A 24,406-nucleotide genomic window follows, 5' to 3' on the forward strand; every position below is an offset into this window, starting at 1 on the left:
CATGGACAGAACATCGTTTAAAATTCAACTGAACTATTCATATTTTTTTAAAGAATAGCACAACACCCTAAGTGTTGTACTAAAATAATATAAGTGAACCTTTAAACCAATTCCTATTTCTTTTAATTTTATATTATATCATTGTATCAAAATAAAAGAGAAGCAATATTCTATTTGCATATTAGCGCAAGCGCCAACGCATGTTGGAAGCAATTACCAGGTTGTTACCCTCAACAATACGAGAAGACTTTATAGCCAGCTACCATTTAGAACTAAATAGTATTAAGTATAAAAACAAGATCCTTATTTAGTAACTACTCGACATACTAAGTACCTTTAAAATACCATTTAGTGGCACTTATGAGTACCTACTTTGTTCTGTATACTGCTTAAAATGAAACGTTATCTCTAAACGGTATTTTTTATAATAAAAACAAAGATAATTCACACCTATTTATTAAAATATAACTCGCTAATTAGGTGTGATAAGTATACATTTTAATATGGACACCAGGGTTGTCAAGTTTAAAAAAATATATTGTTACCGTAAATACAATCTTAAACGTTAATAAAAAAGAATAGATAATTATTGAGATAGAATGTATGATGATAATTATCAGTAAATTATAATAATAAAATATTTTTTCTAATATCGTATCTTATCAGAAATGTACTAGTAGACAACCCTGACTAGGTACAATAAAATGCAGAAAATCCGGTTTCATAATAAAATTGACAAAGTATACATTTTATTACGAGTGTCATGACATTATGACATATTGACCAAATATCGATGATTCACAATGACATTTGATGCATAAAGTTCCTATTCTTTGCACCTTTTTTTAAGCAAATTGAACCTTAACACTTAGACTTTAGATATATTTTGACGGCAAAGTTATTGTGGTAGTGGTATTTTTTTCTTTAATAAGCTAAATATAGTTTGTTAAAATGAGATAATCCTGCAAATTATGAGTTGATCAATAATTTGAAGATGTGTCTTATTTTTTACCTTAATTTTATGTTTGTCTTAGGTGAAGTCATTTAGGATTCAAATATGAATTAAACTCTTTCAATACGTGAAATAGAATAATTTTGTGGCAGTTGTTTTGATTATGCAAAATAAAAAAGAGTTTTGCTCCAGTAAATATTAATTAATATTCAGGCTAATTTTAGACACTGACATTTAAAAAAACCGCTTTACTTTCTTACTTTTTTTCATAACTTAGCGAGTTGACCTATCAACCTAAATTAACAATTTTACTTAATTCATTGATTCATTTTAAATACCATCATATGCTCGAACCGGAGCTAGAAAACAATTATGCATATTTCAGTCAAAACAAATTATATTATTCTTACCTTCTTACCTAACAAAATAATTATCCGATCTATACCCAACTTCAGTTTTAAAATTGAGAATAACATGTCTGAAGCTTCTTTTTCATGATCACGACAAAATAAACGACGTTTCAATACTCTGTGAAATTGATGAAAACGCTTTCAGTATTTCAGCGTTAGGTTTATATAATAACTATTGTATCTCCACTTAGGATGCAAATAAATCGAGAAAAAACAATCGCCTGATACTTCCTCTCGTTTCTACATCAAGCCAGAAAGTCTGACAACCACGAATTAGCGGATTTATTAAGATGACAGAGTTGGTCATGCAGGCAATTGATTCATTATAATCGCTAGCTGGTACTCACTAACGTATGTATTTGGTTAAACTAGAAGCCGAACCCAACATCCCTACTAATATTATAAATGCGAATTTGGTACAGAGATAGAGTTGACCTTGAGAAAGAAGATAGGATAGTTTTTATCCCGGACTTTTGAAGAATTCTCTTATAAACGCGATATTACCGAACTATAAGCGGGCGAAGCGCGGGCGGTAGCTAGTATTATATACATAGAAAAAGCTATAACTTTTCTGAAATCTAAACTAGCACATACAGTGTTCAAACTAATACACAGTTATCAGGACATGGCTTTTGAACCTTCAAAGTAGCACTAACTCAAGATTAAGTGAATATAAGTTATTAGTCTAATGTGTGGTCACCCATTCACAAAAATCTATTATGCATAACATTATCGTACAATATACTTCTTACGCTTCATAATTACGTGTATTACATAGCACATTATATCATTGTTTCGACCTACACACCTACTTAGCCGAAACACGATAAATCGCGTAGCTCGGACATTGACTTTTCAAAAAGAATTTCTCTCGTAAAATGTCGGCGTCAATCAAATAATTTGACCTACTGACTAAAATTGTATACCATAGTAACTTAGTTACAAAAAAAATACTTATATAATGATAAGGATAATACAGCAAAAGTTCGAGTAAGTACAATTTGCTTGGTTTATTTCATTAGTCGTATTCAACAATATGTATACTTTGGTGAAAAAAATCTTCAACCATACAAAGTACGGTTCATTGGGTTAAGTTTTTCCTCTTAGCAATCTGCATTTTAAGTTCAGGTCAAGCGACAAGCGGTACAAGTTTCTTTATAAGGTTAAAGAATTTAGGGTCAGTTCATCTTACTGGTTGCCCGAATCAATAAGTGACGTAGCCGTTTGCAAAACAGTTAAAACGGTTGCAATAAAACATTATTTTTCAGTCATCTTGCCTTTTCCCAACTATATTGGGGTCGGCTTCCAGTCTAACATAATTCAGCTGACTCCCTATCTGACCACCAATAAAACAATATTAAGAAGTGAGTATAATTCAAACATTAACTACTAAATCTCCCTATAAAAGACCACCCTATATCATTAGGAAGCGAATAACTTATCCTACACTAGTACTATTTCATTTTACAAACTCAGGTGTTACGTTACGGCTGTCACAAGACTTTGTACCAGTAATGTTAGAACTGAATGCAAGTTTGCAAGACTGCAAGCAAGGGACGGTGCGTAAATTGTGCAAGACACCACCTGCGGCGTATCCGGCATGGTGAAGTTATTCTAGCTGGGTGGGTGGTTACACTGTTTTGTACGGTACGAGATGAAAATGACTGGCTGTGAATATATATGGTATTATATGAACGTTCCTGGTTGTATTGGAAGGCTTTTGGAGTAAATCATGGAAATATAGTATCTAACTTATGAGAAAAAGTCAGACATAGAGCTATGCAAGAAAAAATGGCATGCTGCTGAAAATGTCGATGTTACTTTTGAAAGAAATAAACTCGATTAATTGACTGCTTTATAACAGATATTTATTTTTGATGATTTCTGTTTTTGAAAGATCTAGATTTTAGAATCCGATAATAAATCCAAATGTATTCAGGCCAACTATTTATTTAACGCTTCGTATAGTGGAGCTCAGCTCAAATTTAAATTTAAATACCTGATACGAACATTGGAAACAATCCCTAACAACAAGTGACAGTTTGAGATAAAACATATTACAGAATTATGAATAATTCACAACAATGTTTTACAAGTGAAAGCCTATCTTATTAAGTGAAGTATTTATAGCAATTTCTGTATAATTTGTAAAACAAGCTCGCAGATAATGTCTTATGAATGGTCGCGATGGGTGGTATGTTAAACAAAATTATTTGTTTAAAATGAGATGTAAGCCAGATAGAAGCCATTTGATTTAATAGCTTTAGGATTTTTTTTTATTTTCTTGGTATAATTTCCTAAAGTTTACATAGAAGAATTTACGTTTTATAATAGTAAGGTTATTCTTTAAAATTGAAGTTCGTTTTATAGACTTGTCAGAAAACTTAGGCATTGACATCAAAATTGTGAATGTCTATACCACTTACAAACTTCTTGAAAATAGTTACCGCTGTCCATATAAAGTGCAAAATTTAGAATTCAAAGGACGGATATGATAGATTACTTGGTATTATCATCCTTTGTCCCAACTATGTTGGGGTCGGCTTCCAGTCTAACCGGATTCAGCTGAGTACCAGTGCTTTACAAGAAGCGACTGCCCTATCTGACCTCCTCAACCCAGTTACCCAGGCAACCCAATACCCCTTGGTTAGACTGGTGTCAGACTTACTGGCTTCTGACTACCCGTAACGACTGCCAAGGATGTTCAATGACAGCCGGGACCTACAGTTTAACGTGCCATCCGAAACACAGTCAATGGTGTCTAAGATATACTTAGAAAGTACATACAAACTTAGAAAAGTTGCATTGGTACTTGCCTGACCTGGGATCGAACCCGCGCCCTCATACTTGAGAGGTTGGTCCTTTACCCACCAGGCCACCACGACTCCCTACGATAGATTACTTGGTATTAGAGACTGGTTCATTTTAACAGTATTTTGTTGAGTAATTAAAACGTGATTGCAAGGAAATATTCAGAGCAATATTGCAGCTATAGACACAGTTATATAATAGTGATAAGATCGTGAATAAGGAACAATCCTGTGCCAATATGCGAAATTAAGTTACGTTGGCACTTCCTCTGTACGTAAGTATTACCACTTTATAATATTGACTAATATAATTAATGTGAAAGTCAGTTTGTTTGATACACTTTCGAGATATAAAGTATGAATCGATTGAGATGAAATTCAGCAATAAGATATGGAGTAGGCTACCATGGAACAGAGATAGAGGATAGACGCCACTTTTATCCTGATTCTTTACGTTGTTCCCTTAGGACGCGGACGAAGTCGTGAATAAAATCAAGTTTTCAACACTTAGTCATATTTGATTCTATTATTTCTACAAAAACTTACAGAGTGAAACATAAAGCATATATAGTTCCCACAAAAAATAGGTTTATGTGTGTATCTACGGTATAATTATTTGTACTAGAAGTTCTAGAATTTTCCCACCTTTAATACCACAGGATTAATACCTTCATCAAATATATCGCAAGTTTCTGGTTTTGCGGTCTCACTTTCACAACTTTTACAGAAACTGTTTTGTAAGGAACATCTTAGCTTTTACAATTATAATAATTATCATTTACTTATATAAGTAACTTATTTATTTTAAGTGCAAATACGTACGTAAGGAAGATGCAAAGTAGTTTAAAAGTTTGAATAATATACTAACGCTAAAAGTGTTAACTCAAAGTTTTTGTGGTACCGACGGTACTACAAAAACTTTTAAATGTCTGTTGAACACTTGTCAAAAAAAATGGCAGATTATTACGTTGAAATAAGGTCCGTTTTGCAGCCACACTTTTTCAGACAAGTGTTCAATAGATGTTTAACTTTTTAAAGTTAGGCTGAATATGTCTCATACTGAGTTTTTTTTTTTCAGATTTGACCATCAGTTCCTGAACTTAGCAAATAATCAGATTAACAGTAAGTACTTTTTTAAAAATTTATGATATTTAGATTAAGAAAATTTTACAAAATATACACTAGTGTCACAAAAAACCTTTAAAATTGACTAAACAATTGATGGTAACGATAGTTTTAATTCATTGCAATCACAGTGTAGGTAACATGCATGCGCGTATCTACACTACCTGTCACGATAGTGCCTTCATATTTACTATTTTTTTGTCTTAGATGCATTTAATTATAAGTGCGTTAAGAAAGTGCATTTATTTTGATACTTTGGTTTTACGATAAAGAATAATCTATCCTTCTATTATTTATAGAAGTTCTATTAAATTATACAAAAAAATCTGTAAAGTTAGCAATAATTACTCACTTAACGGTATCAAAATTCTTGTTACTTTACCTTAAAGCGTGTTTAACCGACTTAAAATAAGGAGTTTCTCTATTATCGGCACCGATTTTAATGCAGTTTTCAGTAGATAGTTGTCAGAGTTAGGGATGGTAGGTATATGTATTATTGAAGTCATGTTTTCTCTCAATGTTAGAAGCCATTTTTACCTGAAACAATAAAAACACTTCATAAATAAGGTGCACTTCACAAAAATTTTACAATGGCCATTCACTCACGACCTACATTTACAAACTATGTACTTAGACATTATTTCCTATCAAGATACTAGAACATGCAAATAATAGGTTTTGTAACATTAAGCCAAGCCTGTCAGGCGCTTAGCAAATGTCCTACCTATCTAAAGTATTTAGAATGTCGTGGAACAAGTATCAAAATTCACTACCTATAGTACCTATACAAAGTATGGCTGTCTGTTTGAGTAATACCCAAAAATTACTAAATGTATTTTGGTTCGGAAATGGATGCAGTGATTCTTGAGATTTTGAAATATCTATACTAATATAATAAAGAAAACCTTTTTTGTACCCTAAAGGCTCCGGAACTACTGAAGCAATTCAAAAAATTATTTTACTCTTCGACACTCTTTCCAAGTAACGCAGGCATATTTTGTTATGTAGTGAATTGTAGTGCCCAAGGAATGCTGGTGAAACCGCGCTAATAAAAGGGCTATAATTTCTACAGGTGTAAAGTCGGGCCGTAAGTAAATAGAGAGTATTCATAACATTGTAACATGTTGTAAAAATCAAGCAAGGCTGACAGACAGTAAATGTCCTACCTAAAATATTTAGAACGTCTTGTCCCTGTCTAAAACGGCTCAAATACCTACACGATACATATATTTCAATAAGTATATAAGCCATTTAATATCAGACAAATAGCTAGATCACGATCTATGGTCGTAAATTATAATGCGCGCGCGCCGAATCGGGAGTAAAGTGTTATGTAGCATTAATCATTGTTTATGAGCTAGCCGTGATATGGACAATGGGTTCTGCACATCATTTTGTTGTTTAGAGCAGGCGATTTTGTAGAAAGTTTTATGGCATAAATATTATATGGATAATATTATTTGGTTACGGTAAAAAGAATATTAATATTGCTGGAAAATGGATGATGAATATCAAGGAGGATGTTAACACAATTTTGCGAAATCATTTCACAAAACGCAAGGAAAATCTTTAAATATGTTACTTATCAATATAAATACTTCTTTAATCGCCCCACTGCTGGGCATAGGCCTCATCTCACACGGAGAAAGATATAAAAACGAGTCTGCCTTTAATTTAGTGCATACATAAATTCAATAGAAATAATAACCTACCGCTTCTAACTTCACAAACTACCACATTTCCAATTGAATTCAGAGTCAAATGATTTAAGTAATAAATATCTTCCGACAAGAACATAATGCGTAAATAAGTTACTGAGCCCATTTCTATAAGATTACAAGCTTGGTTCTCTTACGCATTAATCTTATAATTCACTGCACACCAACCATTTCTAACGTAAGAATATAACGCAAAGTACTGCGTGAACGGTATTATGTAATAGAAAACAAACTGATGGCTATTTAGATATTCCTTTAATTAATTCGATTTCATCTGATTTACGTAGTTTGGAGTTTAGAGCGGTTTCGATAAGGCCTGAAATCTTACGGCTTGTTAATCTTCTGAGAATTACGTGGTAATTATTTGTATAGTTATTTGGTATGGTAATTAAATAGCAAATAAACAACATGTATTTTCCAAGGCGAGGTTTTTTACAATATAATTCCAGTACTACTTAACCCAAAAACAGTGTTAGTTACACTTACAATAAAAAAATACAAAATAAAAAATACAGCGTCTCGTTCATTCCAGTTGTTGTCAAAGAATAGATTCAAGTCATGTAAAAAATAGAGCCTATTCCGAGTCTGCTCCGATTTGGCTTGGCTTGCGTTTTTAAACGTTAATTCATTGATGTGCAAATGTAGGATTCTAAAGAACTCAGTCCTCCTATGAGAATGGAACTTTCGTATCATAGCATAATCTCAGGTAATATTCTATGACGTCTGCAACTATCACAGTATTGCACATTGCAAAAATTAAAACCGCATAATTCACTATACCGCGCTCCAATTTCAGCGCTCGCCTGTACGTAAAGCCGTCAACACTTGTACAAAATGTAATTACATCAATTTGCCAGAATGCAAGCGTAACATTGCAATGGCGTAATATTATGGAACAGCTTATGGAATCCGGAACACGAAGGTCTATAAATTAAGCGTTTCGCGCACGGATAGCGGTGCAATGTCTGCAACTATGTTCGTAGCTGAAGTAGTTTAAAAAGCATTTTCTTTTAGAGGATTTTATTTCATGGTAGTAAATCATACGACAGTAAAGGGAAACTTAATGACAATCTATAACAAGCTATCAGCATCAACCTAAATACTTTTCACCCGGCTTCCCGAAAACGAAGAGGTTCTCAATTCAGATGCTTGTACCTATGTTTATTTTTAGAGTAAGTTTATTGCTAAGTTTATTAATAACCTACTCTCCTAATTCATTTTTCCTAAAAGAAGTGCACATCTAATGGTACAGTAGCAAGTGAATTTAGCACATGTGTGTGTTAAGCTGTACTTTTTTTATTATTCTTTCACACAAGTGCTAGATTCACTTGCAATCTATCAGAATTAATTGTTGCACTAACCTAGGTACACTTATATAACACGTAATGTGGCTTAATTTGCATTTTAATGGCCTTAAGGCATTCTTGTTATGCAACTTGTACACTAAGATTAATTGTCGCGAAAACTATGAAGTAATGGGAAAATTTATCAGCTGTATATCTAGGCTGTAATATGAATAATTGCTGTCAACTGTAATTTGTACCACTTTGCGGCTTACTTTATAGGTATTTGCATATTGATTCCGGTTTCCAGGTTTAGGCTATATTGGTGTTACTCAGAATCAGCCTTATTTTTAGAGATGGGAAATCATCAAATGACTATTCTCTCGTTGTGAGTGCAGTGGTGAGCAGAGTCAGACTTTTACTGACCAAAACCCACTATGTTCCTTCTAGAGCCCTTTGTGTACCGGGGCCGCGGTAACTCTTTCGAACAATCGCACAGCTAAGTCAGATTTTGATCCTAGGGCTCAGAATCAGGACTGAAGTTTTATTGGTTCTTAACTGATGTTAACAAGTATAAAAGGGTTGTTTAAGGAGCTATAAGTTTTATAGTAAATGCAGTTTAAAATTACGGTGCAGTAGTCATAAAAGTACCGACTGTGAAAGTTTTAACTTAGTGCTATACTTAGCCAAGTTAGATTCTAGTCTAAAGTACATTACATGTATGTACTTATAAGGAAGTGAAACTTAATACTTTTTATGGCTTTTTTTCTGTAAGTACAAATTTTTACAATATGAATTACACGCCATATTTCATAGTCATGATACGTATCTCATTAAAATAAAAATTATAGAACAAGCCGTAACGTATGATTGAAATATAATTCTTACTTTCACGTTGCGTACAAAAAAGTCCTATTAGATACTTTCATTTACAATAATAATTTTATTAGTATGACAATAATATTTTCTTCGATATTTTATAGTTTTACATTTTATATTTTATAGTAACACCTAGAAATTACACTTCTGTTTCTATTATCAATGTTCTATATTGTTTGCCCACTAGAATTCAGACGTTCCAAAAATAAGGTCATATTAGACCATTTTAAAAGACTACCACTTGCCACATAAAAGCTGTCTCTTTGTTCCAAATAATTGACACACAAACAACCTTGAATACGCCATTACACTATCAAAAAGTCAGATCATTCTTATCACACAGTCGTTGAACCATTTGTCTAAACGTGGGTTATATCAAGCATCTCTTTGCCAAATAGATTGAGATAAATCCTACGTAAGGCACGTTTGATGAATTACTAAATCATTTTTTGTATATCAATTGACAGAAGCAGCAAGCCATCAAAAAAAAATGTTTCCAATATTCATTCTTCTATTTCTGCATATAAAAAATCATACTTTTTATGTTATTTATTCACGTTCCTACCTTGAAATTTATGTTCAGCTACATAAGTATGGTGCTACTTTTGTAACATAGACAATAAATAAGTTAGCCTTTCTTTTATACAAGGCTAGAACGCCGTTACCAAGTAACAAAATCTCGACTATAAATTCTCTCGCCAGCACAAAACATGTTAGGGTGCGTTCAGACCGATTGAACAAAGAACTAGAGCTAAGAACACGAGCATTATTACATAGCATTTTATCACTAGCCCCATATTAAATTGTTTTAATGTAAACTAACATAGCATTTTTCCGTACTATTTCGTAGGTGTGTACAGAATGAACAGTTTACCTAGGTAACTAGGTTGAAGAGTTCAGACAGGCAGTCGTTCCAACTACATCACTCATACTCAGCTGCATCTGGTGAGACTGGAAGCCAACCCCAACATAGTTGGCCAAAATCCAGCCAGAGATATTATAGAATGGGCATTCACTCGTATGTTTAAAACGCGTCTTTACAGTATTCTCTCACTAAAAGAACCAATATCCTCGTAGTATGTAGTACCTATATATGTACTGAGTATTATCTGTAGCCATTAAGCGCACCAGTACTGTTATGTGCGCGGTACCTCTCTGAGATAAAAGTCTCTAACGTGGTGCAGCACGCGCCACCGTTCTAAAGTGATTGGTTTAAGTTAGAAACTGAAACATAAAGGTTTTTTTGTAGGTATTTAATAAAAGGAAAATACGTTATCTACAAACATTCATTCCATAGGTATTTTAAACACTATTCTTCTAATTGGATAAATTTTCATTCTAAATCTTGAGTTGGTGCGTTTTTAGGAAAGATAAGTTGCCTGATAATAGAAGTTTTAATAAATGAAGTAAACTGTCGTCGATTAATAGAATAATCTCTAAGCTAGCTATTGAAATATTTGGAACTAAACATCGATTTTACAAACAAGTTAGACAAGGCAAATTTCCCAACTATCCACCACAGTATAAACCTCTGAAATACGTCTGTAACTATCCGCAACCTCCCACAACTTGGGCCATTACGAACACTTTATAGCCATGTCCAGACTTAACACACTATCCTCTAACAAGAGCGATCCAGTTACGACCACCTTATATAAAACCCTTGCAATCAATGGAAATAATTTCCTTTATCGATAGACCCAGAGCACACTGCAGACTAAATAGTCGGTCAATAGTTTGACGATTCATAAGAACTTCCATAGGCCCATTTGAAAAATAACAATAAGGCGATTATCACACTGCCCCGCATGATGCAGCGTAGTGCGTGGATGCGTTTTTTTCCGTTGTATGGAAATATCTCCGTTTGTATGGAAAATACGCATAGTCCAACACACTGAAAATGCATCCACGCGCGTTCATGCGGATCACGCACATACATGCGGAGAAACACGCACCCCCGCGCGTAGGTGCGGGGCGAGACGCAAGGTATGGCACACTGAATCCCGCAATGCCGCGCGTGATTTTGAATGGGCGTGACGTGTATATTTGAAAATGGAACTCGCTGTGCGTGAATTTACAAAACGCACCTACGCGCATGAGTGCGTGAAAAACCCGCACGATGATGCAGATCTGCACTCCCGCAGGAACGCGCGTAGGTGCGTCGACACGCAAGATGCAGCGTGATGCGGGGCAGTGTGAAGATCACCTAATATTTTGACTCCATTTTTTTTTATCGTGAATATCCAAAATTAAAGCATTTTTTTTTAAAGGAAGTGAATCCAATCAAAGTTTTCAATCGGTCTGATACAGCTAAATACCTGACCTACGTAATGTGCGTACTACCATCTTCATACTGATTTATGAGCTTAAGCAAACTATCGGCCGACTAAAAGTTTGCAGTATGCTGGTACTTTTACTAAAACATATTTCAAAGTGAAATACTCAAAGTACTTGTGCAAGGAATAATTTTGTTCAGGACGTTAAGTAATCGAGTTTCTGGGTCACTCACTACTGATTTGTGGTTTTCTGGTTTTGTATCTAAATGAATGGAAAGCAGGGAAATAATTCGATGTTTAAGGATATGTTAATAATTTATAGAATAAGTTAGGACTGGAATTTGTATACATTAAACTTTCATTTGACTCTTTTTTTCCTCTAATTCACAAGGTAATTATATATAATATATATTCCTTTCCACTATAGTCAGTAGGAAACATAAAATATTACCACATTTAAAAGATATAAGAATGATAGACAACCACATATCGATAGCTTTGACCTCATCCCATCACTATACTCACACACAAAATCATAAAATATTTTTTTATTCAACAGAACAAATCACAAATCGACGTTCATAACATAATCAAAAGAACTTTAAACTTATATCTATAGTTCATATTCAAAGTTGCATGTTTATATAACAACATCATTATTACATGTATATGAAATGTCATGTCAATCAAGAATCTAATTCAAATGTTCCAACCGATATCTGGCAATGGACCTCAAAATTAGAATAGGGTTGTCAGACTTACGTCATCATTGAATATAGCACCTACGTACATTGATGCAACCTTAACAGGATATTCAGATTATAAAGACCAATAAATATGTACCTACATAATAAGATTTTGAAAAAAATGCTGACCCAGTGCACTAATTTTGAGAGTACAGAAGAAGAAAAGACGCAATTAATTAATAAGAACAGACAAATGAATCAGATAAATTCAAGTTAACAATTATACATTTAATTTGGATATTTCTTCAAACTATCAATTGATAGAAAATTTAAATTAACGAATATAAATAATCTTTTACCCACTACAGGACATGGGTTTCTTCTCATAAGTATTTGCAGTCTGCGTAGGCTATGCTATGATTTTAAATAGATACAAAACATTACACTTAACAACATTAACACTGTTATGTCACGATTATCAACAAGCAAATCATCATAAAACTACATACTGACAGCCCTACCCAAGTACCCATTCATAACGCCTTCCTAACTTAGCGTGAAAATCTCGCGACAGATTTAGTTCAAGAGATAGTTAAGTAAGTCGCATTTCTGTAGTTGCGCAAAATATCAACTTGTACCTGTAAGCTTATGGTAATTTTCATCTGATAGTATTTTCGATTGGTATTGACTATGCAATCGTGTGCTTGCATAAGGAAAAATATGTTGCTGATTTTTAAAGAAAAATATTTATTTTTGGGTATTGTAAAACATATTTAAAAAAAAAAATCAATTTACAAGTAGATAATAATCTACGTCTTATAAAAAGAATGCTAATAAATCACACAACCTTTATTTTGTGAATTCTAATAGTCTTCGAAAATGATTATTATTAGTTTAAAAATCAATTTAATCAAACAAGCTACATCGAATAACAAAAAAGAAGCGCCCAAATTCTAATCAAGTAGGGGCGTACACGAGTCTTTTTAATTAAATCTTTTATAGAATGTAATCTTGCGGGAAAAATAACATAAAACCTTAATATAATAAACCAAAAAACCAAGACAATTAGTCTTTCACCTATATTTTTATAATTCATCTAAAAATATGAACTAAGTTATTATTAATCATCATTATCTGCCTAGCCTTTTCCCAACTATGTTGGGGTCGGCTGCCAGTCTAAGTTATTGTGTTTCAAAATATGCAATAATGGTAAATAAAAAAGTCACTTTCAACAATAATTTTGTAAGACTAGGTTTTCCCAAATCAACAAAAGCTAACAAAAAGTAGCAATCAACCTTATGACATTATTTTATGCGTAAGCGCAGCTCAGAATAAAAGTCTTCGATTTCATATCGCAATATTTCTCAGATCTCTTTAGTTTAACCTTCGTTATTATATTTATTGAACTCTTTGTGGTTACACAAAATTATTCGGGGTTTTTAAAGGACTTTGCTATTATTGATTTTCAGAACAAAATGAATCATATTGATTGTAGTTTTTGTCAATTCAGTATCAAAATTGTGTGGTAGTTGTTAATAAGGTTTTTTAAATCTGTCGATTATGTCAAAATCTTGAGATATTATAAATTTTAGAATAGTTTTCCTTATAAGCACGTTCTTTCTTACCACAGCCACTGGCTGAGTTTTTGTGTGTAAGCATTTATGTCAGTTGACAAATAAACCACGCAATAAGTATATTAAATTCTTCTAATAGCGAAAACCACAAACAGTTACTACCTGACTGACTACAAAATAACTTTGTTTACTCAGACATTATCAGTTACCGCATAACCGTAACACAGGCAATTTAATAAATAACTATAACAAAACCATTATTTCCCCACACTTTGACAGTGCGAAATTACTTAATAAACAAAGCATTACATAAGAAACTGTAACAACATATAAATTGTTTCCTGAACGGAAAATTGCTAGGCCGATAACCAGCCGATCGGCAGTCGGTCGATTCGCCGCGTCGGCCGATTGATGCCAATTTATGTTCATGTGAATATGCACGATTCTTGGTCGTTGTACAACTAGTAATTACCTTGGGAAATACTTTTACTCTTTACTCTGTAAGTAAGAGACGTAACAGACGTGGAAACGCCTCTGAGGGATGTAGCATGAGGAAATTAAGATAGGAAGTGATTGGGTAAACTACTTCATTATAAGGCACTATTTTACGATCAGGTTTTGTGTCGAACAACTTGTGTCCATAGAGTATGGAGCTAGGAAAGATAATTAATTCTCAGTTACCAATTTTACAACAATTAAACATTACATAAATACAAAAGTTACACGGCCAACCAATCTAAATTAACACAAAACTGACCCACAAATTAGTATGCTGCCAAAAAACGTAGGTACATACTCGTACATTCATCAAACGATACGCTACATGCTTAGTTACGTCAACAAGCTATTTAAATTAAGATCAACATACTATTTACTTAAAAATGTACATTAGAGAGAATTAAACTCGCAAAGCAATTTTAATTACTGTTCTAATCTTTAATCAAAGCGATTAATTCGAACATTGACACAGTTATGCGCTGGACTGTACGTATAGGGCTGCCACATTACATCATTTGCAACCGTATTAACCATGGAGAATACAATTACTAGCAGAGGTGCCATAACGAAAAATAGCCTAAGAAAATAGCGTGCCAAAATATAGGTACGCTTGGGACGAGAAACGTTACTGTTTTCACCCTCTTTGGACTCAACCATTTTTTGTAATACCAAAAATCGTTGACAGATGTCTCAAAGAACCCGAACGCCTCATTACTTCACTCGTAACTGCGGTCAGTTACGAGTTTTGGCCATGCCCGCCGTACGTGTTTGACCTAGAAGAAGGTGCCTGACCTACCTATTATGTCGTCTCCACTCATCTTTCTTCCGTGACTGGGCTATACGTATAGGGCTGCCCCATTACATCACTTACAACCGTATTAACAAATAAATAGTTCGCCATTGCGTCCACGTACAGAGAAAGTAGTTTCACAAACGGAAGGACAGACAGAATGATCTTGCTATGTTTATGTACGTGATTTGAGATAATTTGAATCCTTGCATAAGTAGGTAACCGTAACGCACGTGATGACGTTCGATAATCGACTTTATTGGCAACGCAATACGATTGATTATGCTGTGGTAATAAGTAAGCTCGCATTAGTTTTAAATGGATATGCACTAATGCCTATTATCTTAAGTATAGACGCTCAGACTGTGATCCGACTTATGTAAGGTAAGGCAGGGAAATCTTTTACAATTAATTAGGTCTATGCTCTGAGTACGTAATGAAACTGTTATATGTTAAGGTTTTACATTAGAATAGGTACAAATGAAATTACTACCATAGCCCTTGTTAAAAGCCGTGTTATGTTTGTATAATCTTCTATCTTCGTGTAATTTCTCTTGTAATTCAAAAGTCTTTTATTTAGTTATCAAAACAATCTGCTGAACAAGGGGACCCCACACTGAACATCTGCTTCGAAAGTTACCAAAACAATGAAATCTTTTAACTTACATAACAATTAAAGCTTTTTAAACCAATAAAGGCTGTTTTATCAGTAATTCGGGAAAGCATAACGATTCCATTCACAAACAAGAACGTTATTATAACAATTAGAAACTTTTAATCGATATGATTACTCGATTATATTTCGGAGTCGGTACCACGTTCACCGGTGTAGAAACGATATAATTTTGTTAATTATATTTGTTTTTGGTGGTTTATATAATCCAGTATGTAATGTACCTAGTATCAATTATTTTTTATTGTTTGTTTGTTGATATAGCGTTTGCATTTGAATCAAAATATTGGTATGATTTTTATAATAGCGATAATACCTAAACTAAACGGACAGCTAATAAAACCCTTTCTCAATCATCGAAAAATGAACAATCAACGATGGATTGCTATAACATATTTTCATTGATATGAAACTAGAGATTACATTTTTACATATGCTCCATATAAATAATATCCAATTTATTATCGTAACACAACGGATGAGTAGATTATAGATATCGACAACAAAACAATCATATTAATGGCTTCCTCATCGAAAACAAAAGTACATAGAAAAGGGCTACTCTAAAGCTAAGCGTCCACTTGTCGGTATCGTACGCAACGGACGCAACGCACGCAACGGATCGTAGTATTATTTATTTAGAAACTCAAACAAGATGTGCGATGCGTACGATGCGGACAGGTGGACGCACTTGTTTGAGTTTCTATATAAATAATACTACGATCCGTTGCGTGCGATACGTCCGTTGCGTACGATACCGACAAGTGGACGCTTAGCTTAATACGGATTAACCCATACATACACTATTACCAACGATTCCGCTCCACTTACTATAATTCAGACCACAAACTCTGCACAGTTGGGGAATTAATCAACAATAGCCAGTGAAAGTCGTCGCGACTGTACTCCAATTGAATATATACGAGCACAGAAGTGTTACGCTTATCCTGACTGCTTTTAAAAGAGTATTATGCCGTAACAATAGGATAAGGTAACTGTTATATCACTTAGCTATGTATTAATATTTTGCTCTTAAGAAAGATATCTGTAATGGATATCGTTAATGCTGTCCATTTTGAAGTAATGATTATCGATAAGTACAACGAATTGAACGAAAGGAAAATAACAATTGTTAATTAGATCAATATCGATATAAAATAATCGTTTTGAAAGTACAGGAAACAGGACGTAGGTACTTAACGGGACTTAAAATAAATATAGTTCATTTAAACTCAGGAAGCAAACGTGCGCCGACTCTTAATTGGAGTAGAAACCGAAATATATCTTCCTACAATGCACTATAAAAGTCACATTAAATTTTATTCGATTTACGTAATCGATAGAAAATCCGAGCACAGCCCTTTGTGCATCGAATACTAATATCGATTAATCGGCTTAAAAAGGAATTCTTTTTACGCAGTTGTCTAGACATTTTTACGCAGTTGTGAAACTTGTCAATCTCTGGCAATGACCGTTAGGGAAAGCTTAGAATGACCAGTTTTTAGTGTTTAGCTTTAACCGAGTATTTTTAGGGTTCCGTACCAAAAGGGTAAAACGGTACGCTATTGTTTTCGCTCCTCTGTCCTTCCGTCCGTCCGTCTCACCAGGCTGTATCTCATGAACCGTGATAGTTAGAGAGCTGAAATTTTCACAGATGATGTATTTCTGTTGCCGCTATAACAAAATATACTCGCTTTCAATATCTCTAAAAACTAGAATAAAATAAATATATTGCGGGGCTCCCATACAACAAACGTGATTTTTTGTCCGTTTTATAAATAATGGTACGGAACCCTCCGTGCGCGAGTCCGACTCGCACTTGGCCGGTGTTTTTCACTTGTTCTTTGATCTTGTTGCGTGGCGTGGCGTTGCGTACGGTTGAGCAATAAATTGTAACCTAATTTACTTTTACTTGTTATATTAAAGGACTGTTGCAACTAAGCGGTGTCGTGTTATTCGAGTCTTTGTAAGTCTGCATGGGTAATTATTTATATGTCTGTTGGTACATTTTATGTGGTAATATAAGAGTATGTTTTACATCGAAAGAACTAACAGAATATAGAAATGATAAACAAGGAGGCTCTTGCTTGTTTTAGCCTATAATATGTATGAATTTTGAGTCCCTCCATATGTAAAAAAATATTGAACCGATTGAAAACACTAATACCATACACGCTACATTATTACACACATAACACGATAGATATCCCAGACCAAGCTACTTCGATATAAAGGCAAAACTTCCTTCTTTCACGCCTGGATCACTACAAGATACCTACGCCTCAGAATTACAAAGAAAATGTATGAAATGGATTCATAACTCACACCGTGACCGTCTAGACACAACCCACATTCCACAACAAACATTAGTGAAACAATTACATTGGTATTACCTAAATAATTACATCCTATACTGTTACAAAATAAATGAGCTGCTTATAATAAGGCCCTAATTTTCGTGTTGTGTAAGACGCATGCGCGGTAACGAAGGCGTGACGTGGCTACGAAGGAGATTCACGCATTTCCTACGTAATCAACTGTTACAGTGTAAATACGGACAAACATACATCTGTACTATAATATTATTAAAAAGAAAACTGTGTTTGTTTGTTTGTAATGGATAAAGTCAAAAACTACTGGACCTCGTTTGTAATGGATAAACTCAAAAACTACTGGACTCATCATCCTCCTTCCCTTATCCCAATTCTATTTGGGGTCACGTTTTCTCCTTCCATAACATTTTATTCTCTTCATGTTGCAAAAGTTTTGGCTTAATTTTTATAGTCGGCCGCCTGCCTGACACTAAGTCTTTGGGAATGCTCAAAAACTATTGAACGGATTTTAAAAATTCTTTCACCATTGGAAAGCTACATTATCTGCGAGTAATATAGGCTATATTTTATCTCGGTACTGGCAGTAATTCGCACGGGATGCGGGTGAAACCGCGGGGGTACGGCTAGTTTTATATACACAGATGGTATAAATAAAAATTGTAGGTACCTGTATGCCATGTGATAAAAGAGAAACACATTATACCTTGAATGAAGGTTGCGTGCCTAAGCCCTTTTTATTTTATGTGTGTATGAATGTTACGCAATGTGTTGCGAGGAAAATAAGAGTGGTTTTAACTATAATTTGGACCACATTCTTGACTGCTTGATCTGTTATTTACCATCCAAAAATGTGTGAAATATTTAAAAGACACACTACTAATCAGTGCAGTTTTAACTTTAGAATAAACTAGCTCAGATAACCATTTCTCAAGACCCAAACATTCACAAACAAGCACTTGCTGTAAAGAATCTAAACTAAGCTACTAAATTTCAATCCTATTAAAGGTAAACACAACAAACAATAATCCACAATACGCTCGATATTTATCTCTACACCATGCCTAGTTCGCGACACTGCAAACAATCGGTGCAGGCGCAGACATCACGATTAGGCTGCGCGTGCGACCGCGGGCACGTTTTCATAACCACGGCGAACAAAACTGGGTCATTTGCACTAGTGATCTCGTTTTACAACGTTAATATTGTGTAGGTTAAAACTAGGGACGTGAGGTCGCTTTTTTATGGGGAAAACTTGACCTGAGATGTTATATGACGATAGATATTTGGGAGCATCTGAAGTATAAAGGTATATTATTGGGTCAGGAAAGGTGGTTCTTGTAGGGGGAAGCACAGTCTGGCTGTATTAATTTGCTAGTTGACAGTAAACTTGCCTGTTACAACATGATAAGAAATTAAATGTAGCCTATATCAAACTGACGCAAGCGTGCAATATAATAATATACAATTACGAAGCAATCTAATTTATCTGTATCCTATAGCTTGAATAATCAACTAATCAGCTTAATTGGCTGCACAGGATCCAGAACAGTTTAAAAGCCTCATAAACTAGATTACAAAACCCGACGGGAACAGAATAGCGGAAAGAATCGAATCCAACAATTAAGTCTCACCCTTTTCCGTAATCGATTATCGATTTCTTAAGCCAAGTGTTAAACTGTTGACGTACGCGTCCGATTTATAATCAATTCGGATTCGACCTTGTGGAGCGCCACCCTGGCGGCAACAGCGGGAACTAAAGCCGCCATCTTGAATTTTCACCTTCGTCAAGCCCCGGAGGTGGAAATGCATGGCCACTGTCACTTTCTAAGCCTACAATTACTTCTTAACCAAAGGAGACATAATTATTGCAAAACGTAATAACAGATTTTACCTGGAACTAGTATGTTTGCGAAATGTCAGTTGATATTATTTTCACTTGAACCGTAACAATCATTATCGCTTGTGACATACTGGGCGCTAGATTGAATTTATTGCAATATCATATCATATTCGTATTGCAATATGAAAGCGTACAAAATAGATTAATACCGCAATAATTACAGAACCGTGTAAGAAAAAACAATGTGTACAAAGTCGATGGAATATAACATTTTCACCACTTCAATTTCACACAAACTACTATTTAAAAATCAATTATGTGTTTTGCCTTCTTGCTTGAGTTCATTAAAGTAATTAATTTCATAAAATGCAAATACAAATAACAACGGATACTAGGGTTGGCTAACTTTACACATGATTGGGTTTGCCATGTCGTAAGAAAGAATGCGAAATGAGAGAGTGTTGATATTAATGTAACATGATTGTGTCATGTTAATACCCGCTAGCCCTTTGGCTAGAAAAATATGTATTTAGGAGCCTACGCAGTTGAATTGAGACGTTCTCCTTTTAGGGCAATCGGTTAAAACAGTCTCTATTGCGTATCGCAGCATTCAGTTAGACCCTTTTACTGGCCCAAAAATACTTACAGAAACTCTAACTAAAGTATCAAAGATTAATTATAATGCTGTATGTATCATCCAATATCTATAAAAACCTGTATTCCCTAAATACCCCACGTAATATGTTTTACACGTTCTTAATATATTATTCATAGATTTCTTGCGACGAGTCCGGTATGGCGCGCCTCCCTTCGATAGCTTTGACGGAAATTGCTCAAAGTATCATGTGCCACTAATTAAGGCTTACGAAAATCAACACAGTAATTAAAAACAAACCCGAGGTTTATGGTTAACATAAACCTCGGATTTGTTCGGGTTCGAGTAATTGCATTATAGTTATCAGCTGTTTGGGTTAAACACGGGTTTAAAACCACTGACAGTAATCTTGCCTTGACTGGATAGCATAGACGGAACGATGCGATTTTTTTAATTCTTTATTGTAAGGTGATATCATGTTTTATTAGCAAAATAATATCTTAGGTTTTAACATAACCAATTTATTCGAATAGTATTATAAAAATATTTTTGAGGAATAAAATTAATGTTTGCATTTTTTAAATTTGTTTCGGGAGGTGTGAGTAGGTTATAGATTAATAGCAGTCATTTATCTGATATCTAATATTCTGTTACTAAGAAAAATGAATAATGAAACCCTGCTGTGACAAGATTTACAAGCAGTTCAACGATCTAGAGATGAACAAAAAATGAGGAATCTAATTTATACTTCCGTGATCATTTCTAGAAACAAAAGCAAGGAAACATTTCCACGTAAACAAATAAAGGCGAAACTAAACTTTAATGACTATGCCTAACATTGTATCATTGGACATTAAAAGTACCACACACTATAAACTAATCAATCGACCGACAGTTGACAAAAAAAAGACATTACAAGTAGACAAGAAAATTTTAATTCCAATCAAAGTTTTCAGTCCGTCTAAATACCAGATCTTTGTAATGTGCGTACTATAGTTCGGCCATTCAGAGAATGCGTTCCTGACACGTCGCGATTGAACTGACGACGTAACTTTGCAATGGCGTTGCAGTTACGATAAAAATATTTTTGCTGGTTGTTTACCGTTTTAACAATTGAGGAGCATTAAAACAACATTATTATATCAATAATCAATGAATGTTATTACGTCGTCAGTTCAATCGCGACGTGTCAGGAACGCATTCTCTGAATGGCCGAACTATACCATTCTTCTTCATATGCTAGGGCCGCACTCATCGCGATAACATTCGGGCGATAAACTTCGTCTTCGGGCTACGGCGAATCTTGGTGGCCACATATAATAGACGAAGTTTATCGCTCAAATGTTATCGCGATGTACAAACGCAAAAACAACAATCCTCAACCAAGCGTCATAGCAGAGATCTTTTCTTTTATGGCCAGTTTCTAATGGGTTCCACAATATCGGCTCAGTCTCATAATTCGCAATGAATTCTAAAATTTTTTCGTTGCTCCAATCCATGTTCGTTCAGCACTGTAGTGAAAACTATAGAGAAAATACTAGCGTTGAAAACACGTCCGCTTGGCCGATGCGTACGGGCCGACTGAAGTGTGGCCGCGCACCGCGAAGTTCATCGCAATAAAACCCTTTGATCTGCGAGAGTTAAGCGATAAGCCCGAAGCTTCGCCCGAAGTGCCGAAGGGTTCGCGAATACTTGGCTACACATATCGCGATAACGTGAATATTCGGGTTATCGCGATGAGTGCGGCCGTAGCAATACTGATGTAAAAGCCCAAACGGACTATCGGCCAACTAAAAGTTTGCCGTTTGCACTCTAACGACAATCATTAGGAACTATGTTACGTTTAGGAGATATTCTCACACCTCACTTCCCACGGAACACATTAGTTGCTATATTTATGATTTACTTACGCCATTATTCTTTATGATTGTACTTAAGGGTTGCCTCATATCATGTGGGTTAAGGGAAAGACTTATTACGAGTTTGGACAAACTACATAATTATACTTAGCAACATACGAATATTCTCTGGTTTAATAAATTATGTGTATGACTGATCATTTGATGAGTTACTGAAAAAAATATGTGCTGATTGGCACGAATTTCTTGTTAATTCTTTGCAGATACAGAGCGCTCTTAAAATACTTGCGAAAACAGGGCCCCCTCTTGGCAGTCGGGTAAAACGTAGCCGTCTAATAAGATTTTGATACATAAATGCTAAATCGTGTTCACTGCGTTATCTATAGAATATTACAATGCACCAATAAATACCCAAACAACCAACCATTATATCACAAGAGAAATTAAGTAAAAAGCGATATTTCGTAATCGCTCTTCTTTTATTTCACTTGGACCACACGATAAGGGTCAGTACTCACGGTCAACTGATTGCCCGGCGCAGTTGATGCAACCGCAAATGCATTTTATTGAGGGCAACGAACCACGACCGGATCGACGGATCATTTTGATGCATCTCACTTGATGCATATTGCGTACGGATGCATCAATGCAATCAGTTTAGAAAATAGGTGCAACATAATAAAGGTAGGATGGGAACTGCTTGAAAAAGGATACTTTGCGGTTAGTGTATCCTTTGCTTTATTTAGCGTGCAAATCTAAAATGAGTTTAGAACGCAAGATTGTAATCTAGCTACGCGTTTACCACATAACAAGGTTCCCATTCGCATCAACAATATGTGACCACATAAACCCATTTGTACCATGAACTTTAAACCAACGTCATTAATAAACACAAAGGGAAGGACATTATCACATTATCTAAGATTATAAACAAATGATAGACAAAAACAAAGCTGGTAACTAGCCAATCATATAATCGTTAAGAACACGTAGAATCGATTCGTCAGACTCGGATAATCGCTCATATTAACATCGATTGGGTCCACGGACTTTAATAAATGTTTCGCGGTCGACATGTTGTTGCGTTTGTTGCGACATTACATTAACTTGGAGATTGGGATGTAAAGAGTTGTTTAAAGAGAACATGGAGAATTCATTTATTTATTTCCTGATTGACCTGTGGTCCTCGATAAAAAAAAAATACCGTAATTGATGAAATCTATCGAGTTGAAACTGTTGACAGAGAAGCTTTATTTCAAAGAATCGATATAAAATTAGGTTACCGAGAAAAGTAAAAAAATAAGTTTAAGGAAATTGTGCTTTTGGAGTAAATAAAAAAGTATTTTTACATGTATAATTTGCACTTATTAAACAAATTAATTCGCATTATTTTTTTAAACAACTGATTTCATTTTGCAGACTCCAAAACATAATTATTTCAATTATCTTACTCCAGAATTTACCGGCCAAGAACACACTATGTATATTACCACCGCAGATTGTCACACTTATGTGCACAGCCTAACACAAGCAATGCAACTTTAAGTACATTCGTATTTCAACACTACGGTGTTGTAACCATTGAAAATTATACGGAGCCCATATTGTTTTAGTGAAGCGAAACAACGGACTTAAAAAAAACATCGATGTTAATCTATCGGATTGTGTTACACTTACATTTAGAACGATAGACAGCTCATCTAACGTCAAAAATGGATTATAGGAATTTGAGCTTTAATTCTTCGGGAGAAAGGTTTAAATTGCGTGTGCGTGTGTAAATAAATTTGAGTGATTTTGATCACTGTCGAATGTTTGATGATTATTTTGTAACATCAACTCTATTTAATGGAACGCCGAACACTGCATGTAGCAACAAGTTACCTACTCTTATATCATGACAACCTGTTTAAGTCATGCTTTAAACTTAAACAGGAAATCGACGATTTTGAAAATTAATCAATATTCAATTATAGTAATACTGAAACAAAATTTATTGCTTCACGTCAGCTACCGATTACTCAGTGTAATCGATTAGACGTATCTGATGGAACTATATCGATTGATTGTTCGATTAGAGGTTCTATTCGAGTAGTTATCAGCACATT

General features: G+C 34.5%; 1 protein-coding gene and 1 long non-coding RNA gene across 8 annotated transcripts in view; both read right to left on the reverse strand.

Moving 5' to 3' along the window:
* LOC124629960 (mucin-5AC) overlaps positions 1-24,406 on the reverse strand; it is a 113,266-nt gene that overhangs the window by 28,406 nt on the left and 60,454 nt on the right. The window lies entirely within an intron of this gene.
* LOC124630119 overlaps positions 5,553-24,406 on the reverse strand; it is a 30,756-nt gene continuing 11,902 nt past the window's right edge. The window contains exon 3 of the long non-coding RNA XR_006984383.1: positions 5,553-5,834. This is a non-coding gene — a long non-coding RNA (uncharacterized LOC124630119). The remainder of the gene's footprint in view (positions 5,835-24,406) is intronic.

Source organism: Helicoverpa zea, chromosome 1 (assembly GCF_022581195.2).
Source record: "Helicoverpa zea isolate HzStark_Cry1AcR chromosome 1, ilHelZeax1.1, whole genome shotgun sequence".
Lineage (NCBI taxonomy): Eukaryota > Metazoa > Arthropoda > Insecta > Lepidoptera > Noctuidae > Helicoverpa > Helicoverpa zea.